The sequence below is a fragment of the Pan paniscus genome, chromosome 19 (genome assembly GCF_029289425.2).
Source record: "Pan paniscus chromosome 19, NHGRI_mPanPan1-v2.0_pri, whole genome shotgun sequence".
Taxonomy (NCBI): Eukaryota; Metazoa; Chordata; class Mammalia; order Primates; family Hominidae; genus Pan; species Pan paniscus.
The window spans coordinates 32,771,570-32,779,000 of record NC_073268.2 but is presented as its reverse complement, the minus strand read 5'-3'; the positions used below and the strand labels follow the sequence as shown (position 1 = coordinate 32,779,000).

Below are 7,431 nucleotides of genomic sequence, written 5' to 3'. Positions count from 1 at the left end.
CAGGGTAGAGAGAGACTTCTTAAATAAAGGACAAAACGGCACCTACCTTAAAAAAAAAAAAAAAAGGTCAGGTGAGCACAGTGGCTCACACATGACCTCAGCTACCCATGAGACTGAGGTAAAAGGATCGTGTAAGCCTAAAAGTTCCAGGCTGCAGTGAGCTATGATCACACCACTATACTCCATCCAGCCTGGGTGATAGAGTGAGACCTCAACTCTAAAAAAAAAAAACAGAAAAGAAAAGAGAAAAGAAAAAAGAAAGAAAGAAAGAAAGTGCATGAAGTAATTAAGAACTTCTGGTTTTCAAGAGACTTCATAAAGAATGAGAAAAAACAAGACACAAACTTGAAGATGACAATTGCAACACATATTACAAAGGATTAATTTCCAGAACATAGAAAGAATGCTTATAAATCAATAAGAAAGAGAAAAATAGCCCCAAAGGAAATAGATGAAAACCCGGAATTCCACTGAAGATCAAAGGCCAATGTGTAATAAATATGAGAATATGCTTAACACAATTGAGAATTAAGGAAATGCAAATTAAAATCACAAAGCCAAAATTAAAAGTTTAAACAAACAGACTCAAAGCCCTACCATTCCATGCTTACCAACTGGGCAACAATTAAAGCACTGACAGTCCCAAGTGCTAGTGAGCATGTGAAGCAAAAGAAATTCAAATATTGCAAATGGGAATGGAAACTGATATCACAACTGGTTGTTAGGTACTAATTAATAATGTTGAACATGTGTACACTCTATGACCCCCAGTCCCAGTGATAGGTATGTAATTACTAAAAAAGTGGAAACATTCTCTGTGTCCATAAGAAGTAGAGTGGATTTATGTATTGTGATATATTCAAACACTGGGCTACTATACCACAGCTGAAATAAATGAACAACAGTGATATTCATCAACATTAATTAACTTCAAAAATATAAATTTGAAGGGGAAAAAATCAGGTCACTGAAGCATATATATAATACAATATGATTCCATTTGTGTACATTCTAAAAGCAGAAAAAATAATAATAAATTGTTTTAAAATACATGTGGTAAAAACTATACGGAAGAGTAATCGAATAATCAACATAAAATTCAGAATAGCGGTTACATGGGGACTGCAACAGAATACACTTAAATATCAGCCAAAGGGAGCATCCCAGGCATTAAATAATGTTCAAACTGTTCACCGAAGTGCTGGGCACCATATTCTTTAACATATGTTTTGTTTTGTTTTGTTTTTAGACAAGGTTTGCATTGTTGCCAGGCTGGAGTGCAGTGGCATGATCAGGACTCACTGCAGCCTCGACCTCCCCAGCTCAAGTGATTCTCCCACCTCAGCACTCCCCAAGTAGCTGCAACTACAGGTGCACACCACCACACCCGGCTAATTTTTTTTTAAATTTTAGTAAATTAAATTAAATTTTTAAAAAAATTTTTAGATTTTAGTTGCCCAGGCTAGTCTCAAATTCCTGAGCTCAAGCAATCCTCCTGCCTTGGCCTCCCAAAGTGCTAGGATTACAGGCATGAGTGGTAGCTAACATATGTTTTATGTATTATTTATGTATGACACACAATAAAAGCAAACACACAAAGGGTTGAAGCAAGCGTTGGAGACTGAGGGCCCAAAAAAGTTCCATTTACATAATAAAACTGGTGTGTTTTAACAGTAACTATGCCAGCTCTAAAGGGTATTGGCAGGCCAGACAATTTGAGGAGAAAAAGGATATATGAATCTAATCATATGTTTATTAACTTATTTTCTTAATATACAATTTTAAATCAGAGGTTTTTATTTGTAGACTTATTAAAAAGAGAACATGGCTTAAAATATCCAGAATTGATGAATCATCAGATACAGAAAGCACAATTAATCCTTAGAAAGGGAAGTAAAAATGAAATTCCAGGCCGGTCGCAGTGGCTCACGCCTGTAATCCTAGCACTTTGGGAGGCTGAGGCGGGCGGATCACGAGGTCAGGAGATTGAGACCATCCTGGCTAATACGGTGAAACCCCGTCTATACTAAAAAAAAAATACAAAAAATTAGTCGGGCTTGGTGGCAGGTGCCTGTAGTTCCAGCTACTTGGGAGGCTGAGGCAGGAGAAAGGCGTGAACCCGGGGAGTGGAGCTTGCAGTGAGCCGAGATCGCGCCACTGCACTCCAGCATGGGCGACAGAGCGAGACTCCGTCTCAAAAAAAAAAATTGAAATTCCACCTAGGATGGCCACAAAATTTATCATTCTAACTAGGATATTTTTGAGAGTAAATAGAGCACTATTAATAATTCTGAAAGGGTGCCAAGTGTAAACCAGGACTGTCCAGGGAAAATCAGTAACATATCATCCTCTGGAGAAATAGCAGTCACAGAACGTGTTCCTGCGCATTCAAGGTAAACGGTGATGGACTTCCCAGAGGACGCACGCTCAGGGCAGTGGCCTTGAGGACTCCAAGCCGGGATGGCGCTAGGCCTTTCAAGTTGCCCGAGAGCAAAGTGGTATCAGGATAGCACAGAGCAAAGAAGATAAAGAAACTCAAGAGCCCATCAGGCGTCCCGCCCCCAGGTGCGACGGCCAGGGCCACATCACCGGGTAGTACACGTCCCACCGTAGGGCCTCTGGGTGCCCCTTGGCAGCCAAGCGGACCTGAATGGCTCCCAGTTCTCCTGGAAGTCGGTCAGGACGGAAGGCATGTCCTGCTCCACGGCGGGGTGTAACGGCTAGGGCCACGTCAGCAGCAGCTTCATCACACACCGCAGGCAGTTCCTGTCTGAAAAGCACCCCTATTTATACATATGGATCCCAGTGTCTCCCAGAACCCTGCATGAGGACAGGGGCCTTGGCCGCTCACCAGGACCCCTCAGGGCCCAGCAGGCCGGGGCAGGTGCACGGAACCCCGTAGCGTCAGGGAGCCGCCTCATCCTTCCCAGTGAGTGTGTTCCTGCGCGTGCCGCCCCATGTCCTGTCCAGGTTTGATGATTACAAAGAATTACACGTGAACTTCCTTCTGCACATAGCTCCATGCCCTTGTGCAATCAGATCTTCAGGATCTATTCCTGGAAACGAGAATGCTAGCTTTAAAATTTTGATAGATCGTGCCAGAAAGGCCTCCAAAAAGTTTCTACTTACCCTAACCTTTCGCCATTAACAAAATATTTAAAAAAAAAAAAGAAAGAAAGAAAGAAAGAAAAAGAAGAAGAAAAGAAAGAAACAGCAGTCACAGAGAAAATACTGATTGCCAGTACTGGCTGACAGTAGACTTCTCAACAGCAACAATAGATGTCAGGATAAGATGAGAAAATATTGGCCAGGCACGGTGGTTCCCTGAGCGTGCATCCTCCGCGCCAGTAGTCCCAACTACTTGGGAGGCTGAGGCAGGAGAATGGCGTGAACCCGGGAGGCGGAGCTTGCAGTGAGCTGAGATCGCGCCACTACACTCCAGCCTGGACGACAGAGGGAGACTCCATCTCAAAAAAATAAATAAATAAAAAAGATGGGAAAATATCTTCAAGTTACTCAAAGAAAATAATGGTCACCTAGAATTCTATCCCCAGATGGATGTTATATGAAAGAAAATGACTTTTGCTCAAACGAAGAAAGAGTGTTTTTTACCATTACGTACCAATGTGCAAAGAACTAAAGGATATACTTCAGGGAGAAGAAAATTGAATATAGAAAAAGGAACAAGAAGCAATAAACAACGATGAGTGAACAGACTGGTAGAGTTAAAGATAAATCTGAATAAGCCATGCCATCATAAAACAAAATGAATTTTTATAATAAATAATTTAAGGATATTGAAATAAGATACATTAAAAAACTGAAAAACAATATGTAAGCTAGGAAGAAAATGATCATACTTCAAGTATCAAATAGTTCCTACATTATCTGGGAAAAATATAAAGATGTTGAATAATTGCTACCCTGTTAAGTAAAGAATACGTATATATATATATATATATATGTTAAACATTTAAGAATAACACTAAAAGGATAGAAATAGTATTCACAGGTTTCAAATTAGTAGAGGTGAAAAAAAGAAACAAAAACAACTAGATCAACCCAATAGGAGCCAAGAAATGGGGGGAAAAAAGAGGAAAAGCTGGCTGGACACAGTGGCTCATGCCTGTAATCCTAGGACTTTGGGAGGCCAAGGCGGGCAGATCACCTGAGGTCAGGAGTTCAAGACCAGCCTGGCCAACATGGTGAAACCCCATCTCTACTAAAAATACAAAATTAGCCAGGCATGGTGGCATGTGCCTGTGGTCCCAGCTGCTTGGGAGGCTGAGGCAGGAGAATCACTTGAACCTAGGAAGCGGAGGTTGCAATGAGCCAAGATGGCACCACTGCACTCCAGCCTGGGTGACAAGAGCAAAACTCCATCTCAAAAAAAAAAGGAAAAGCAGAGCACTAGAAAGAACAAAAGTAATATAAATTAGTTCTATATGTCATGCATATTAACCAAAATGAGATAATCAATACAACATATCAGTAATCAGAGTACATTTTCAAATGTTAAAGGATTTACTCAGGAGATAGAGATTCTCTGATTAGATTAAAAAAATAAAAGTTGCATATATGCTGTTTATAAAAGACACACATCTAAAACACAAGGACTCAAAAAAGCTGAAACTTTTATTTAATGATAAAAGATAAACTAGGCAAATATTAATCAAAAGAAAGCTGTTGTAACAAATCTCTGGCAAAATATATTTTAAGTCCAAAGCATTATTAGAAATAAAGAGTCACGGCTGGGTGTGGCGACTCACACCCTGTAATCCTAGCACTTTGGGAGGCCAAGGCAGGTGGATCACTTGAGGTCAGGAGTTCAAGACCATCCTGGCCAATATGGTGAAACCCTGTCTCTACTAAAACTACAAAAACATTAGCCGGGTCTAGTGGTTCATGCCTGTAGTCCTAGCTACTCAGGAGGCTGAGGCAGGAGAATCGCTTGAACTCAGGAGGCAGAGGTTGCAGTGAATCGAGATTGCGCCATTGCACTCCAGCCTGGGATATCTCAAAAAAAAAAAAAATTTAAAAATTTTTAAAAAAAGGAATAAAGAGTCACTATATAATAATTAAAGGAGTTAATCAAAAAGGTTGAACATCTCGGAACTTATATGCTTCCAGTTAACACAACCTCAAAATATGTTAAGCAAAAATTAAATATAAAAAGCAAAAACTGATAGAATTACAAGATGAAATTTAAAATCTACAAGCATAGTGGGAGAGGTTAACATCTCTTAGAAACTGGAATTTGAAATTGAATTAGAAACAGAAATATCCAAGAGACAAAAAACCAAGTTAGGCTGTAGATTAAACACAGTAAGTTTAATCTAATGAACATATGGAGAACTCCACAACCAACAGCTACAGAATATACATTTTTAAGCTTCATGAACATTTTGAAAATTGATTTTGTACTACAATACAAAGCAAATCAAGAAGCAATATTATGTAGACTACATTCTCTCATCACAATTCAATTAAATTCAAAATCAATAACAGCACAATTTAAAAAATGTAATGTGTTTGGGAAATGTAAAAACACACTTCTGAACAACAAATGGATCAAAGAAAAAATCATAACGAAGATTAGAAAATATTTACAACTGAATGATATAATTCTTTGTGTCAAAATTTGTGGAATGTAGCTAAAAGCAGTAATTAGAGGAAAAGCCATACAAGCGTATATTAAAAGAAATTGGAAAATTAATTGAATAAATATCAGATTCAAGATTTTCTATAAACTATGTCAGAGTAAATCCAAAGAAAATAGAAGGAAATAATAAAGAAAGGAACAGCTATTAATAAAATAGAAAACAAAGAAACAATAGAAGGGGTAATCAAGTCTAGTTATTTGAAAATACCAGTAGACAGAAATTTGATCTGATTGATCAAAATAAGAGAAGGTACAAATAAATAATATTAGCAATTAAATATCTACAGATATAATAGATACTTTAAAAATAATAAGCAAATACTATGAACAAGATTATGCCAATAAACTGGGTGAAATGAAAATTTTCACAGAACAAAAACACCTACCAAAACTGACTAAGGGCCGGGTGAGGTGGCTCATACCTGTAATCCCAGCACTTTGGGAGGCTGAGGCAGGAGGATTGCTTGAATCCAGGAGTTTGAAACCAACCTGGGCAACAGAGTGAGACCTCGTCTCTACAAATATATAAATTTTTTGAAATAAGTAGGGCATGGTAGTGCATGCCTGTAGTCCCAGCTACTTGGGAGGCTGAGGCAGGAGGACCACCACACTGCAGCCTGGGCAACAGAGCAAGACCCTGTCTCAAGGAAAAACAAAAAAAAAACTGACTAAGAAATAGAGGATCTGAATAAACAAATAATCATTGAAGGAATTAAATTCCTGTTTTAGAAATTTATCCCCACATACACAAACACACAATATGTGGTCCAGGTGATTTTACAAGTTAGCTCTACTAAACATTCAAAAAAGAGATAACCAACTGCATGCAAACGATTCCAAAGAATGGGAAAAGAAGGAAAACCTTCAAACTATTTTACGAGGTAAATATAACCTTGATATCAAAAAGAAACAAGAAAAATATAAGAAAGGAAAATTACAGCACAATCTCACTTTTGAACAATTTGAGATGCAATAATCTTAAATAAAATGTTTTCAAACCAAGCACTCACTACACATGTACTAAAATTAGAATGACACAGAGTAGATTAGCATGGTCCCTGTGCAGGGATGATACACACATTCATGAAGGATTCCATATTTTTTCATCTCGCCACAGTTAAAATGGCTTCTACGCAAAAGTCAAGCAATAACAAATGCTGGTGAGAATGTGGAGAAAAGGGGAACCCTCAAACACTGTTGGTGGGAATGTAAATTAGTACAATCACTACGGAAAACAGTTTGGAGATTCCTCAAAAAACTAAAAACAGAGCTACCATATGATCCAGCAATCCCACTGCTGGGTGTATTCCCAAAAGAAAGGAAAATAGTTCATTGAAGAGATATCTGCACTCCTATGTTTGTTGCAGCACTATTCACAATAGCTAGGATTCAGAGTGTCAATTAACGGATGAATGTACAAAGAAAATGTGGTACATATACACAATGGAGTACTATTCAGTCATAAAAAAGACTGAGATCCAGTCATTTGCAACAACATGGATGGAACTGGAGGTCATTATGTTAAGTGAAATAAGCCAGGCATGGAAAGACAAACATCGCATGTTCTCATTTATTTGTGGGATCTAAAAATCAAAACAACTGAACTCATGAATGTAAAGGATGGTTACCAGAGGCTAAATGGTAGTCGGGGGCTGATGGGGAGGTGGTGATGGTTAATGCATACAAAAAAATAGAAAGAATGAATAAGGGCTGGGCATGGTGGCTCATACCTGTAATCCTCATCTCTACTAAAAATACAAAAATTAGCT

The 7,431-nt window shown here is 38.4% G+C and overlaps 1 pseudogene; it reads left to right on the top strand.

The window, feature by feature from the left end:
• The first annotated feature begins 6,651 nt into the window (after positions 1-6,651).
• On the top strand, positions 6,652-6,765 carry LOC112437730 (U6 spliceosomal RNA; annotated as a pseudogene).
• Positions 6,766-7,431: the final 666 nt, after the last annotated feature.